This window comes from Nicotiana attenuata, unplaced genomic scaffold (genome assembly GCF_001879085.1).
Source record: "Nicotiana attenuata strain UT unplaced genomic scaffold, NIATTr2, whole genome shotgun sequence".
In the NCBI taxonomy this organism is placed as follows: domain Eukaryota; kingdom Viridiplantae; phylum Streptophyta; class Magnoliopsida; order Solanales; family Solanaceae; genus Nicotiana; species Nicotiana attenuata.
This window is the reverse complement of record NW_017670490.1, coordinates 72,753-89,579: the sequence shown is the minus strand read 5'-3', so window position 1 is coordinate 89,579 and position 16,827 is coordinate 72,753.

Here is a 16,827-nt window from a genome sequence, read left to right as displayed (position 1 = left end):
TAAAAGACATGGAAGAAATATAGAGTAAATGACTCAACCTGTAAGTCTGAATAACTCTGTAAATCATGAAATACTTATAATGTCATGCATATGCGTATGAATGTCATGTCGTGCATAGGTACATGTGTTAATAACATCATCAAGCCTCTGAGGGCATCCCATCATATCATCTCGGCCACTATGGGCAAAATCGTCAACATATACCAGTTGATCAGGTGGTGGTGCGTATATAACGCCGTAACCTTTTCCCATATATATATATATATATATACATACATATATACGCGTATATAATGCCATCTGATCATGGGTCAATGTACATGAATGCAATGCATGAAAAGTAAATCAATAAAATCTCTTGGAATGTCATAAGACCATTATGCCTTTGAGTAATATCATGAAATAAACTTTATCAACTTACGTATTTTCTGAGACCCATGAACAAATGATAGAATAATAAGACATATGGGAATTCAAAAATATAGGAACCTCTAATATATCTATGAATAAAGTCATTTATGGAAGTTGTGCAATTTCTCGTTTCGTTCATGTCGGGTAGATCATGCCATTAAATAATTCTAAAGCATGATTTAATAACAATAATCCGCGGAAGTATAGAATATAACAGTAGAAACCATCCCGACACAGCCCAAATCGGGGTGTCACAAGTCATGAGCTACTACAGAATTTCTATAAGTCTACAAACAGAATATCTGGTACAGAAGTGTGGAATAACTGAAATAGCATGAAATAGGGGAGTCAAGGGGGCTGCGGACGCCAACAGCTACCTCGAAGCTCAGAACTCGCTGCTTGATCTGGACAAGGATATCAGTGCTCAGGAACGGACTTTGCTATGCCTGAATCTGCACACATGGTGCAGGGAGTAATGTGAGTACTCCGACCCAGTGAGTAATAATAATAAATAATAGCTGAAGATAAGAAAACACATAACAGCACAAGGCAGTTCTATATCAGGCAGTAAATCACTTAAAGCAGTAAAATCCGTGAAATCATGTGAAATCTCCGTTTTAAAGGCAGGTAAATCAGGTAAAACAGCTAATAAGTGGTAAATAGTAAAACTGCCCCTCGGGCCCAGTATCAACCGCTCAGTACAGTAACTCAGATTACTCTCAGAATAGTATCATATAATAACCACTGCGGCGTGCAGCCCGATCCATATCTCGCTGCGGCGTGCAGCCCGATCCATCGCTGCGGCGTGCAGCCCGATCCATATGGGTACCCGCGCTCACTATGGGGGTGCAGACTCCGGAGGGGCTCCTACAACCCAAGCGCAATATTGTTGCGGCGTGCCGCCCGATCCACATAAACATTTGTTGCGTCGTGCAACCCGATCCATATGAGTATTTGCTGCGGCGTGCATCCCGATCCATAATATATATATAATATCCTCACTGTTGGGTTCTCAACCCCTCTCAGTCATTTTAGGACACAATAGTATAGGGTAGGGATCTCAGCCCACATATCTTCCCTCATTTAGGATTAACACTTATAAAAACGGTTCACATTGTTTAATCAATTAGAAACATGACTGAGGATGTGATTTTTACTAAGTAAAGTGAGGAAAATCAGTCATAATGCCCCTAAGGGTTCTACAAGTCGGCACGAGGCCCCAAACATGGCAACTAGCCCAAATCATGATGATAAACAAATCAGCTTAATCAAATACGCAGTAAAATATCAAACGGGACGGACCAAGTCACAATCCCCAGTAGTAAACAACCCCGCGCTCGCCATTAAGCGCGTGTTTCACCTCAATATAGCACTACGTTGTGCAAATCCGGGGTTTCAAACCCTCAGGATATCATTTACTATCATTACTCACCTCAAGCCGGCCAAAATCCTAGCTCGCTATGCCCTTGCCTCGCAAATCGACCTCCTCGCACGTCGAATCTGGTCGAAACCACAACGAATACGTTACAATTGGCTAAGGGAACATAACCCAATCTAAAAGACTCGAAAAATATCGAAATTCACGAAATTGGCAAAACCCGAGCCCCGGGCCCACTTCTCGATAAATCAGAAAATTAACATCATCGGATTCCTTATCTCGCCACGAGTCTATACATACCAAAAACTCCCAAATCCGAGCCCAAATGACCCATCCAACTCCACTTTAAAATATCAAATTTCCAAGCCTTAGCTTTACCCTCTCTTGATCAATTTTCACAAATTTCTATGTTAATTCTACCATTAAATCATGTATTAAGGTCAAGGAACTCACCTCCAATCACACCTACTCGAAATCCCTTTCAATTTCCTTCCAATAGCTCTCAAGGTCGATCAAAAATGGTGGAAATGAACTTAAGCTCGCGGAACAAAATGAGCTTTAAAACCCTTCTCTGAACAGTGATTTTCGCATCTGCGGTTACCTTACCGCATATGCAATTACCGCTTCTGCGGTTCCCCATCCGCTTCTGCGGAATTCCCAATCTCACCCAGGACCGCTTCTGCGGTCTGGTATCCACATTTGCGGACACCGCTTCTGCGCATCTTGTCCGCTTCTGCGGAAAAATCACCATAGCCCAACCTTCGCTTCTGCGATTCCTCCACCGCATCTGTGGCATCGCAGATGCGGCTCCAAGCCCGCACCTGCGGAAATAGCAAATCTCTCAAGAACTCTCACCTGCGACCAGCCCTACGCATCTGCGGAACCGCTTCTGCGGCCCCTTTTCCGCAGATGCGGAAATACCAGATATCAGCAAACTATCAACTTCATAACTCCAAAATCCATCCCGATGGCTATCCGAAATCACCCCGAAGCCCCCGGGACCTCAACCAAAAGTGCCAACCCATCCTAAAACATCATTCAAGCTTGCTCCAGTCACCAAAACACCACGAACAACACAAAAACCATTAAATTACATCGAATTCAAGCTTAAGTTCTTCTAAAACTTCCGAATTACGCATTTTATCAAAAACCCGACCAAAACACCTCCGAATGACCTGAAATTTTGCACACACATCCAAAATCACCTAATGAGGCTACAACAGCTCTCGGAATTCCATTCCGACCCTCGGATCAAAATCTCACCTATCAACCGGAATTCGCCAAAATACTAACTTCGCCAATTCAAGCCTAATTCTACATCGGACCTCCAAAATCAATTCCGATCACACTCCTAAGTCACAGATCATCCCCCGAAGCTAACCAAATCACCGGAAATCACATCCGAGCCTCTAACTCATAAGTCAATGTCCGGTTGACTTTTCCAAAACAAACCTTCCTTAAAGAGACTAAGTGTCTCATTTCCTTCCAAAACCAATCCAAATCGACTCATTCACCCAAAACTCTCAGAAGGAAACATATGGAAGTAGAAAACGGGGAAAACAGGGCGGTAACTCACGTGACGACGGGCCGGGTCATCACATCCTCCCCAACTAAGACAAACGCTCGTCCTCGAGCGGGTCAAGAAATATACCTGGAGCCTCAAACAGGTGAGGATATCTGCTCCGCATCTCCCGCTCGGTCTCCCAAGTAGCCTCCTCCACGGGCCGACCTCTCCACTGCACCTTCACCGAAGCTATATCCTTTGATCTCAACTTCCGAACCTGACGACCCAAAATAGCCACTGGCTCCACATCGTAGGTCAAATCCTCATCCAACTGAACAGTGCTGAAATCCAGTACATGAGACGGGTCCCTAACATACTTTCGGAGCATAGAAACATGAAATACCGGATGCATGCCTGACAAGCTGGGTGGCAAAGCAAGCTCATAAGCCACCTCCCCAATCCTCCTAAGTACTTCAAAAGGTCCAATAAACCGCGGACTCAGCTTCCCTTTCTTCCCAAACCGCATAACACCCTTCATGGGCGAAACCTTCAGCAAGACCTTCTCACCAACCATATAAGACACATCTCGAACCTTCCGGTCCACATAACTCTTCTGACGCGATTGAGCTGTACGAAGTCTCTCTTGAATCAGCTTCACCTTCTCCAAGGCATCCTAAACCATCTCTGTCCCCAATAGCCTAGCCTCACTGGGCTCGAACCCACAAACAGGAGATCTACACTGCCTCCCATACAACGCCTCAGACGGAGCCATCTGAATGCTCGATTGATAACTGTTGTTGTAGGAAAACTCTGCAAGCGGCAAAAACACATCCCAAGAACCTCCAAAATCAATAACACAGGCACGCAACATGTCCTCCAATATCTAAATAGTACGCTCGGACTGTCCGTCCGTCTGAGGATGAAATGCTGTGCTCAACTCTCGTTGAAAAGTCTTCCAGAACTGAGAAGTGAACTGAGTACCCCTATCTGAGATAATAGACAGTGCAACCCCATGCAATCGGACAATCTCCCGGATAATGATCCCTGCCAGCCGCTCCGAATAATAGGTAGTACATACTGGAATGAAGTGCGTGGACTTGGTCAACCGATCCACAATCACCCAAATCGAATCAAACTTCTTCAAAGTCCGAGGGAGACCACTCACGAAATCCATGGTAATCCTGTCCCACTTCCACTCGGGAATAATCATCCGCTGAAGTGCACCACCCGGTCTCTGATGCTCATATTTTACCTGCTGACAGTTGAGACACCGAGCCACAAACCCTACAATATCCTTCTTCATCCTCCTCCACCAATAGTGCTGCCTCAAATCCTGATACATCTTCGCGGCACCCGGATGAATGGAATACCGCGAGCTGTGGGCCTCCTCCAATATCAACTCCCGAAGCTCATCCATATTGGGTACACAAATCCGGCCCTGCATCCTCAGTACACCATCATCACCAACGGTCACGTCTCTGGCATCATCATGCTGAACCATGTCCTTAAGGACAAGCAAATGCGGATCCTCATACTGGCGCTCTCTAATGCGGTCGTACAAGGAAGACCGAGAAATCACACAAGCCAACACCCGACTGGGCTCGGAAATATCTAATCTCACCAACCGATTGGCCAAGGCCTGAACATCAACTGCAAAGGGTCTCTCCCCAACTGGAATGTATGCCAAGCTCCCCATACTAACTGTCTTTCGGCTCAAAGCATCGGCCACTACATTGTCCTTCCCCGGGTGATATAGAATGGTAATATCATAATCCTTAAGTAACTCTAGCCACCTCCGCTGCCTCAAATTAAGGTCCTTTTGCTTGAACAAATGCTGAAGACTCCGATGATCGGTGAATACCTCACAAGATACACCATACAAGTAGTGCCTCCAAATCTTCAAAGCATGAACTATAGCAGCCAACTCCAAATCATGAACAGGGTAGTTCTTCTTGTGGGGCTTCAACTTACGAGAAGCATATGCAATAACTCTTCCCTCCTGCATCAATGCACATCCAATCCCGACTCTCAAAGCATCACAATATACAGTATAAAAACCTGAAGCTGATGGCAAAACCAACACTGGAGCTGTGGTCAAAGCTGTCTTGAGCTTCTGAAAGCTCTCCTCGCACTCGTCCGACCATACAAATGGAGCATCCTTCTGGTAAACTTGGTCAAGGGCGATGCAATAGAGGAAAATCCCTGAACAAACGGGCGATAATAACCTGCCAACCTAAGGAAACTACGAATCTCTGTGGCTGAGGTCGGTCTAGGCCAACTCTGAACCGCCTCTATCTTCTTCGGGTCGACCTGAATACCCTCGCTGGACACCACGTGCCCCAAGAAAGCCACTGAACTAAGCCAAAACTCACACATGGAGAACTTTGCATAAAGCTTCCCCTCTCACAATCTCTGCAATACAACTCGCAAATGCTGCACGTGCTCCTCCTGACTACGCGAGTACACCAGGATATCATCAATGAAAACAATAACGAATGAATCCAGATACGGCCGAAATACACTGTTCATCAAATACATGAACGCTGCTGGGGCATTAGTCAGCACAAAGGACATAACAAGAAACTCATAGTGCCCACATCTAGTCCTGAAAGCAGTCTTCATAATATCTGAATCCCTGATCTTCAACTGGTGATAGCCCGAATGGAGATCAATCTTGGAGAACACCCTCGCTCCCTGAAGCTGGTCAAATAAATCATCAATGCGAGGCAATGGATACTTGTTCTTCACTATTACTTTGTTCAATTGCCTGTAGTCAATGCACATCCTCATTGTTCCATCCTTCTTCTTCACAGACAGAACTGGTGCACCCCATGGTGACACAGTAGGCCGAATGAACCCCTTATCTAGGAGTTCCTGAAGCTGATCCTTCAATTATTTCAACTCCGCTGGTGCCATACGATATGGCGGAATGGAAATAGGCTGAGTGTCCGGCACCAGGTCCATACCAAAATCAATATCCCTGTCCGGGGGCATGCCCGGTAGGTCTGCAGGGAAAACATCGGGAAACTCCCTCACAACTGGGACAGAATCAATGCTAGGAGTCTCGGCTCCAACATCCCTCACGAATGCCAAATATGAAAGGCAACCCTTCCCAACCACACACTGGGCCTTTAAGAATGGAATCACCCTGCTAGGAACATAGTCAGTCATACCACGCCACTCGATCCTCGGTACACCCGGTATAGCCAAAGTGACTGTCTTAGCATGATAGTCTAGGATAGCATGACACGGAGACAACCAGTCCATGCCCAGAATAACATTAAAATCTACCATGCTCAATAGCAATAGATCAACTCGGGTCTCCAGACCCCCAATAGTAACCAAACGTGACCGGTATACATGGTCGTATCGCCCACCGGGGTAGATACATTAACAGGTAAAGCAAGACACCCTCGAGTCGTATCCAGATGAAGAGCAAAATATGAGGACACATAAGAATAGGTGGAACCGGGATCAAATAAGACTGAGGCATCTCTGTGGCAGACTGAAATAATACCTGTAATAACAGCATCCGAAGCAATAGCATTTGTCCTGCCCTGAAGAGCGTAAAAGCGAGTCTGACCACCGCCCGATCGACCACCTCCCCTGGGGCGACCCCTGGTTGCCTGACCCTCACTCCTAGCTGGCGGGGCGGGTGCTGAAGAAACTGGACCAGAAGATGAGGGCTGACCCCTCTGCTGAGATGAGCTCACCACACGACGAGGACACTCCCTCCGCATATGACCAAACTCTCCACACTCATAGGAACTCCCAGGTGCTGGGGACTGGGACTGAAGGGAACCCCTCGCGCCGGAGTGACTAGCTGATGCACTCGGCCTGGAAGAACCTTAAGCAGACGAAGCACGAGATGAACTCTGTGATGGAAGAGCGCTGAGAGATGGCTGACTCTGCTGAGAACCATGGTAACCACGACCTGAAGATGCCCTGCGATACTCGGGACGGGCCGACTGAGCGGGCCTGAATGAACGACCCCGACCCTGCTGGAACTGGCCCCTCGAAGGAGCGCCACTGTAACTACCAGAACCTCGAGGCCTCTTGGCCTCCCTCTCATCTCGATCCTGACGGCGAACCGCCTCAATCTCTCGGGCTATATCAACAATCTCATCGAATGTGGCACCTAGCACTCGCTCCCTAGTCATAAGAACTTGAAGAGGGTAGCTGAGACCGTCAACAAACCTCCGGATATGCTCACGATCTGTCGGAACCAGTCAAACTGCATGCCGAGCCAACTTTGAAAATCTCATCTCATACTGGGACACTGTCATATCTCCCTGCCGTAGCCACTCAAACTGTCTGCGCAGCTCCTCTCTGCGGGACTGCGGTACATACTTCTCCAAGAAGAGAGTGGAGAACTCTTGCCAAGTCAAAGGTGCCGCACCAGCCGGCCTATGCCGCTCATACGCCTCCCACCAAGTGAAGGCAGCTCCAGTAAACTGAAAAGTAGTAAAAGCAACCCCACTGGACTCAAGAATCCCCGTTGTATGAAGCATCCGCTGACATCTGTCGAGAAAACCCTGGGCATCCTCGCCCTTGGCACCACTAAATGTCGGAGGCTGGAGCCTACCAAACCTCTCGAGGCGACGCTACTCGTCCTCGGGCATAACTGGAACCTTGAACTCCTGTACTGGCACAGTTGGCTGAGCTGGAGGTGCCTCTAGAGTCCTTAATCCTTGCACTACCTGCTCAGGTGTGCGAGCAGCGGGGGTCTGATTGCCTCCCCCGGCCTGTGAAGTAGCTGCTGCTGCTGTAGTGGCTGAGACCACCTGAGCCAGGCCCGTGCACACTGTCAAGATCTGAGCTAATGTCTCCTGAAGGCCAGGAATCACTGTGGTCACAGTTGGTGCCTGAACTGGTGCTGCTGGAGCATGATCCTGAGCTGGGGCAACTGGAGGGTCCACAGGTGCTAACCCTGCTGCTCTACCTCTGCCACGACCACGACCGCGTCCACGACCTCTGGTGGTCTCAGTGGGTGGTACTGGTGGTCGTCTACCTCGTCCAGTAGCTCGTGTCCTCACCATCTGTGAGAGAATAGAACAAAGAGGAGTTTAGTGCTCGGATCAACAAGTTCGCACGACAAGAATTCCAAGAATGTGAAATTTCCTAAAAGGTTCTGCAGCCTCTCGAGGATAAGTATAGACGTCTCCGTACCGATCCGCGAGACTCTACTAAACCAGCTCATGACTCGTGAGACCTAGTAACCTAGGCTCTGATACCAACTTGTCACGGCCCAAATCCCAAACTCGGCTGTGATGGCGCCTCACGTGAAGACAAGGCCAGCCAGAACAATGCCAACACCTCTTTTAAGAAGTTAATTACCATTAAACAATTCTAAATCATGACTTATTAACGATAATTCGTGGATGTATAGAATATAACAGTAGAAACCATCCCGACATAGCCCAAACCGGGGTGTCACAAGTCATGAGCTACTACAGAATTCCTATAAGTCTACAAACAGAATATCTGGTACAGAAGTCTAGAATAACTGAAATCGCATGAAATAGGGGAGTCAAGGGGGCTGCGGATGCCAACAGCTACCTCGAAGCTCCGAACTCGCTGCCTGATCGGACAAGGATATCAGTGCTCAGGAGCGGACTCTGCTATGCTTGAATCTGCACACATGGTGCAGGGAGGAATGTGAGTACTCCGACCCAGTGAGTAATAATAATAAATAATAGCTGAAGATAAGAAAACACATAACAGCACAAGGCAGTTCTATATCAGGCAGTAAATCACTTAAAGCAATAAAATCCGTGAAATCATGTGAAATCTCCGTTTTAAAGGCAGGTAAATCAGGTAAAACAGCTAATAAGTGGTAAATAGTAAAACTGCCCCTCGGGCCCAGTATCAACCGCTCAGTACAGTAACTCAGATTACTCTCAGAATAGTATCATATAATAACCACTGCGGCGTGCAGCCCGATCCATCGCTGCGGCGTGCAGCCCGATCCAAATGGGTACCCGCGTTCACTGTGGGGGAGCAAACTCCGGAGGGGCTCCTACAGCCCAAGTGCAATATTGCTGCGGCGCGCAGCCCGATCCACATAAATATTTGCTGCGGCGTGCAACCCGATCCATATGAGTATTTGCTGCAGCGTGCAGCCCGATCCATAATATATATAATATCCTCACTGTTGGGTTCTCAACCCCTCTCAGTCATTTTAGGACACAATAGTATAGGGTAGGGATCTCAGCCCACATACCTTCCCTCATTTAGGATTAACACTTATAAAAAATGGTTCACATTGTTTAATCAAATAGAAACATGACTGAGGATGTGATTTTTACTATGTAAAGTGAGGAAAATCAGTCATAATGCCCCTAAGGGTTCTACAAGTCGGCACGAGGCCCCAAACATGGCAACTAGCCCAAATCATGATGATAAACAAATCAGCTTAATCAAATACGCAGTAAAATATCAAACGGGACGGACCAAGTCACAATCCCCAGTAGTAAACAACCCCGTGCTCGCCATTAAGCGCGTGTTTCACCTCAATATAGCACTACGTTGTGCAAATCCGGGGTTTCAAACCCTCAGGATATCATTTGCTATCATTACTCACCTCAAGCCGGCCAAAATCCTAGCTCGCTATGCCCTTGCCTCGCAAATCGACCTCCTCGTGCGTCGAATCTGGTCAAAACCACAACGAATACGTTACAATAGGCTAAGGGAACATAACCCAATCAAAAAGACTCGAAAAATATCAAAATTCACGAAATTGGCAAAACCCGAGCCCCGGGCCCACTTCTCGAAAAATCAGAAAATCAACATACGGATTCCTTATCTTGCCACGAGTCTATACATACCAAAAACTCCCAAATCCGAGCCCAAATGACCCATCCAACTCCACTTTAAAGTACCAAATTTCCAAGCCCTAGCTTTACCCTCTCTTGATGAATTTCCACAAATTTCTATGTTAATTCTACCATTAAATCATGTATTAAGGTCAAGGAACTCACCTTCAATCACACCTAGCCGAAATCCCCCTCAATTTCCGTCCAATAGCTCTCAAGGTCGATCAAAAATGGTGGAAATGAACTTAGGCTCGCGGAACAAAATGAGTTTTAAAACCCTTCTCTGAACAGTGATTTTCGCATCTGCGGTTACCTTACCGCATATGTGACTACTGCTTCTGCGGTTCGCCATCCGCTTCTGCGGAATTCCCAATCTCGCCAAGGACCGCTTCTGCGGTCTGGTATCCGCATTTGCGGACACCGCTTCTGCCCATCTTGTCGGCTTCTGCGGAAAAATCACCATAGCCCAACCTTCGCTTCTGCGATTCCTCCACCACATCTGCAGCATCGCAGATGCGGCTCCAAGCCGGCACCTGCGGAAACAGCAAATCTCTCAAGAACTCGCACCTGCGACCAGCCCCTCGCATCTGCGGAACCGCTTCTGCGGCCCCTTTTCCGCAGATGCGGAAATACCATATATCAGCAAACTATCAACTTCATAACTCCAAAATCCATCCCAATGGCTATCCGAAATCACCCTGAGGCCCCCAGGACCTCAACCCCATCCTAAAACATCATTCAAGCTTGCTCCAGTCAGCAAAACACCACGAACAACACCAAAACCATCAAATTACATCGAATTCAAGCCTAAGTTCTTCTAAAACTTCCGAATTACGCATTTGATAAAAAACCCGACCAAAACACCTCCGAATGACCTGAAATTTTGCACACACATCCAAAATCACCTAGCGAGGCTACAACAACTCTCGGAATTCCATTCTGACCCTCGGATCAAAATCTCACCTATCAACCGGAATTCGCCAAAATACTAACTTCGCCAATTCAAGCCTAATTCTACATCGGACCTCCAAAATCAATTCCGATAACACTCCTAAGTCACAAATCATCCCCCAAAGCTAACCAAATCACCGGAAATCACATCCAAGCCCTCTAACTCATAAGCCAACGTCCGGTTGACTTTTTCAAAACAAACCTTCCTTAAAGAGACTAAGTGTCTCATTTCCTTCCAAAACCAATCGAAATCGACTCATTCACGTAAAACTCTCATAAGGAAATAAAAGGAAGCAGAAAATGGGGAAAACGGGGCGGTAACTCACGTGACGACGGGCGGGTCGTCACACTTAACCATTAATTCATTAATTAATTGTTAACCTTCTACTAAAACCAATAATTACCCGGTTATTCACATAATGAAAAATTATCTCAAATTACTTAAAATACTACTCACCTTTAACACATCTTATTATCATGGCCATGTGGTACCTTGTATGGTACTAGTTCATAAACACCGGGTATTTTAGCTCGGGCCGTATTTTATCCCAAAATGTCAAACTTTGACAAAAATTCATTTTCTTCGATTTACTTACCCTCTTACCTTCACAAATTTAATCATCACTTGTTTGAGATAGCATAATTCTTATAATCTCAAAATAATCCCATTCTCGAACTTACGTCGATTAACTTACGACGAAACTTTAACATACGAAAATGCGGGATGTAAATCTCATTTCCGGGCTTCCACCAATTTACTTATGGCGTACTTTCACGTACGAAAACATGGGGTGTAACGACTATACCAACCCATTCCCCATGCCTCTCTATATATAATTTTCCTATATCTTCTAAGAACACATGCATGCAATGTAATCACCCTTATCCCCATGAATTACCTCACTAATGACCCCTTATAGCTATGTTTGAAATTAAGAGCTGAAGTGATGAAGTCTTACCTTCTAGGATGAAGATTTAGGTGTCTCACTAGAATATCTTTGAAGTTTTAACAAGAATTTGTGGAGAGATTTTGATGAAGGACACTTCCTCTCTCTTAGACCCTCTTTCTCACTCTAAAAGTACCAACAGATAGGCTCAAAATGAGCCATTGCATAAGTTATAAAGATAGGGGATCGGGTTTAAAAAATTAAAAATCTGGAGCCCCGACTCAGATCTGCGGTTGCATATGCGACCGCATAACGGTTATGCGGTCCACAAAGTGACCGCGAAAAGTGGCCCTCAGGGCCTCAATTTTTTGCCTGGGCCGCGGCCAATATGCGGTCCGCAGACCTATTCTGCAGTCGCATAATGCGCCGCAAAACCTCCCTTCACAAAACTCCAAGGATAGATGTGCGACAAAAATGCGGTCCACATAATGGATACGCGATCGCATACTGGACCGCGAAAATGACATCAAAATTGGCCTAAAATACTGCCTTACTCTGCGGCCATTATGCGGCCCGCAGAGTGGTTATGCGGCCGCGTAGTAGGCCGCAAAGATGCATACTTCTGCGAATATTTTTTCTTAACTTTTAATGCACAGTTCAATCCAAAAAAAACGAACCGCAACGAGCAAGCTTGCCACGAAGAATTTCAACAAATTCCTAACACATAACCCTTACGTGGCGCCATGACATTCCGATTTTTAGGAAGAATTTTACGGGGCCTTACAGTCGCTGCCATAGGAATGAAATGTGCCGACTTGGTCAACTTGTCCACAATTACCCATACCACGTCGAACTTCTTCTGAGTCCGTGATGATATCCAAATCCACTACTAAAAAGTGAATGGACACGATCACATGCAATACAATATACCCAACTATGAGTCAAGATCGAATCCCAAAGAGAACAACATGTAGGCGATTAGGCGTGTAAGAGAATTATCACTTGTTATGCTAAGCCAAACACTTAGAAAGGGTTTTGAGAAAATATTTATGTCTAAATTCGAAAATGAAAACTAACCTAGAAAGCAAGTAAAATGATCAATGGCTACAAGCAAGGATGCAATCGGAATTACACTCAAGTAACGATCCAATGTATTTCACAATTTTACAAATATGAGCGAGTTTATGTTAATTAGCCTCGGGTAATAATTCTTTATTAGCTTCTTCCAAAGACTTATAAGACTTCCTAATTGAATTATCCCTAAAAAAATTAGGAGATTAAGCACACCCGAATATGGCTACAAGTAGTTCAATCCTAGCCTTAGGTAGAATCTATAAAGTGAGGGTTAACGCCTCAAGTTCTTTTTAATTAATCTTTTCCAACACCAAATTATCTTCCCCAAATTAATTCAAAGTAAATAGGCGAGTCCTAGGGTTAGCTAATCCCTTTGGAAACATTAAAGAATAAGAATAATTAAAGAAACAATAACTCATTTCAATATAAACAAAAATCTTTCAATACATAAGCACAACAAGATACTTAATCCACACTTTAAATATGAATATTTTCATAAACAAGATTCAAGTGTTGGAAAAAAATACTACACACTTAGATATTCAATGTAAAGCAAGAAAATGAAGAAAGGAGCATAAATGAGTAAGAAATTCTCAACCAAAAGCTTCAAATCTTCAAGACCCAAGTGTGTGTGTAAGAACCCTAGCTCCAAAACTTATCTTCTCTTCTCAAGATATGTCAAAGATGTCCCAAGATTGGTCAAAGATCTGCCAAAGATAGGCTAGGTCATGTATTAAAGGGTTTGGAATAGAGAAAATGTGAAATGCCAAGTCTGTCCAGAGCTGGAGGCCGTTGGCCGCACCTGCAGAAGAATACTCGCAGGTGCGGTTCCGCATATGCGGATACCTACTCGTAAAAGCGAATTTTGGAGAAGATGTCTATTCCGCATAAGCGGGCAAGAGATGGCAGAAGCACGTCCGCATAAGCGAACATCAAGCGCAGAAGAGCGACCGCAGATGCGGTAAATCAATCGCAGATGCGATTTCTGCCCTCCATGTCTTCTTCTGTAGATGAGGACATTTTCTCGCAGATGCGGACCATTCTTCGCAAATGCGATTACACTGGAAACATTTTCACTTCTTTTACTTTTTTTTGCACTATTCCATTTCATTTAATCTCAACTCACTTCAATGCATCATTTACTTGAAAATCAAGCAATACACACCATAAACAACCTCATATTATAATTTACGGATACAAAAACTAAAGAAAAAGAGCCCAAAATAAGTAATAAAATCGCGACTGATCAACACTCCCAACTTAAAGCTTTTGCTTGTCCTCAAGCAAATCAAAACCAAAAATTCAACGAGGCAAGTAGCTACAACTTCAAGAGGGGAATTCGCGTAAAAGTGAGCTTTTGTTTTTGCTTCCTCGAACGGCCCTATGGCTGATCGGCGATTACTAGCGATTCAGGCTTCATGCAAGCGAGTTGCAACCTGAAATCCTCTACCATTTAAAACACAATTAGCATCCCTGTCATTTCCAAATCACATTTTTCGATTAAGCATAACACTTATGGCTTTGGTTGGTACTAATAATTAGGCTCAAGCATGTGAATCTCAATCAAATAACTCCCTCATTTAAAACAATCTCAAGAATGCAATGGAGTTTCGAAATAATCAAGTGACAACAACCAAGCCTCAAGAAGTGACTCAAAAGCACTAGTCTACTACATATGGTCAATTTACTCAATTCAGAATATATCAATATCACCAATCCATCATAATCCATGTGTGCTCACAAGAAAAAGAGTCTCAAAATCACCATATTTACAATAACAATACAAGGGACAAATGCACAAAGACACTCACTCTCAACAAAGAATTTCAAGTGTTATAAAATATCATGCCATAAGCTTACCCTTATTTAATTCGTCGCCTATTTAAGACCATTCGGTTGGAGATCCCATAAGGACTTTTTAAGCTTGTAATATAGGCTTAGGGAAGGGTAGGATAAGCATTTGGGATACAAGTGACTACACCCTCCTTGAACACTACTCACATTTGTCTTTTTTGTTTTTTTGCACTTTGTTTCTTTTTAATCCACATAGACCTTATTAACCTCTAGTTACCAACATAGAACCACCTTAAAGTACCTCTCTAATTTTCTCAAGATTCCATTTTTTATACAAGTATTTTTCTTTTGGAACTTGAGTATCTTCATATAAACCATTTTCCAATTAATACCAACACCCCCAACTTAGGCTTTTTGCCCCATTCTTAACATTCAAGGAGGGACGGGTTCAAAAGAGGAAATTATTTCACAAAAGAGTAACGATTTGTAATGAGGTAGCCAAAGAAAAGGTTAAAGATTCAAATGGGGTAAACTAGTGATAATATTTATGTAATGGTAGGCTCGAAAGACTAAAGAGGCTTTTTCAAATATCACAAAGAATGCCTAAGCTCATCCCTCCAACCAAACATAATTAACATTAGCATTAGAAAACCAACCGGGCAAGTTCTAGATGATAAAAGTAAGCACAAGAATTATTTTTACCAAAAACAAACACACATGGCACATGAACTAATCAAGACGGATCAATTTCACTTCTTAATAAGAACCATTCGAGCAATATCATGCCAACTTGTGGGCAAAGAGTCACAAAATGAGCCAAAAAGTTATCACAAAATTGTTCTTCCCTATGCAATTTACTTTTTCAATTTACAACCAAAATTCAGAGGGGTATTCTTAATTCACACTTCACATACAGGAGACTAATTTTATTAGTACCAAACAATCCAAAGGTCTCCACATAACAAAACAAGACTAATTTCCTTAAGAGAGTCGTTACGCCATCCATCATAGGAAAAAGTCACCCGGTTTAACACAAAAATATTCCTCGGGAAAGAACCGTAGCATAAAGAAAACTCAAGAAAATTTATTAAAAAGTATTACTACGAAATAGATAAAAATAAAATAACTAAAAACTACTAAAGAAAATAAAATAAACACTAAAGGAATAAAAATAAAATAACTAAAAACTACTAAAGAAATAAAATAACAAAAGCAACTAATACTAAAGGAATAAAAATAACATAAACTAAAAACTACTAAAGAAAATAAATAAATGAATAAAAATAAAATAGAATAACAAATGCGACTAATCCGCAAATATATCACCAATCACAAACTACACCCGCAAAGGCACAAAATAAACAATAGTAAAACAAGCCCGGCAAGGCACACAATATCCATACAAAAGCATAAGCCCAGCAAGGGCACAAGTTAAGCATCAATGTACAAATAAAGTATACTCCCTATAGCCACCCCAGCTAAAAACATTGCAGTATCCTCACTGCACAGTATCAGAATAAAATAAGAGTATTTTGAGGGTCTCCCTAAGGTCTGAATCAGACTAACAGACTGCGGGAAAAGGCTCGTCACTGCTGTGTAGAGCTCTCGGCCTCATCATCATCGGTATCACCAGTATCAGCATCGGCAGCATTCGGAAGGAGCTCGACCACTTTGTCATCGACAATTCCTTTCTCAAGTTTGAGCTTCTTCGTGAGGAGATCATCATAATACCAATTTTGGCACCCGGAAGACATGAATCTGTTGGTATCATAGTTCAAATCCTTAGCCACTTCTTCAATTTCGTGATCAAGCGCAACAATTTCATTTATGTTCGGTTCCATTTTAAGCTCAAAGTACCTTAAAAATAAAAATAAAAAGTTAGTCGAGCATTAGATTTATGTTAAGCAATTAAACGTACATAAACTAGGCCAATGAACCGAGCCAAATGCGCTCCGGAAGATCCAGTTGCAAAGCTACTGGAAATGCAGAATTCTGCCAGTCATCGCACCTGCG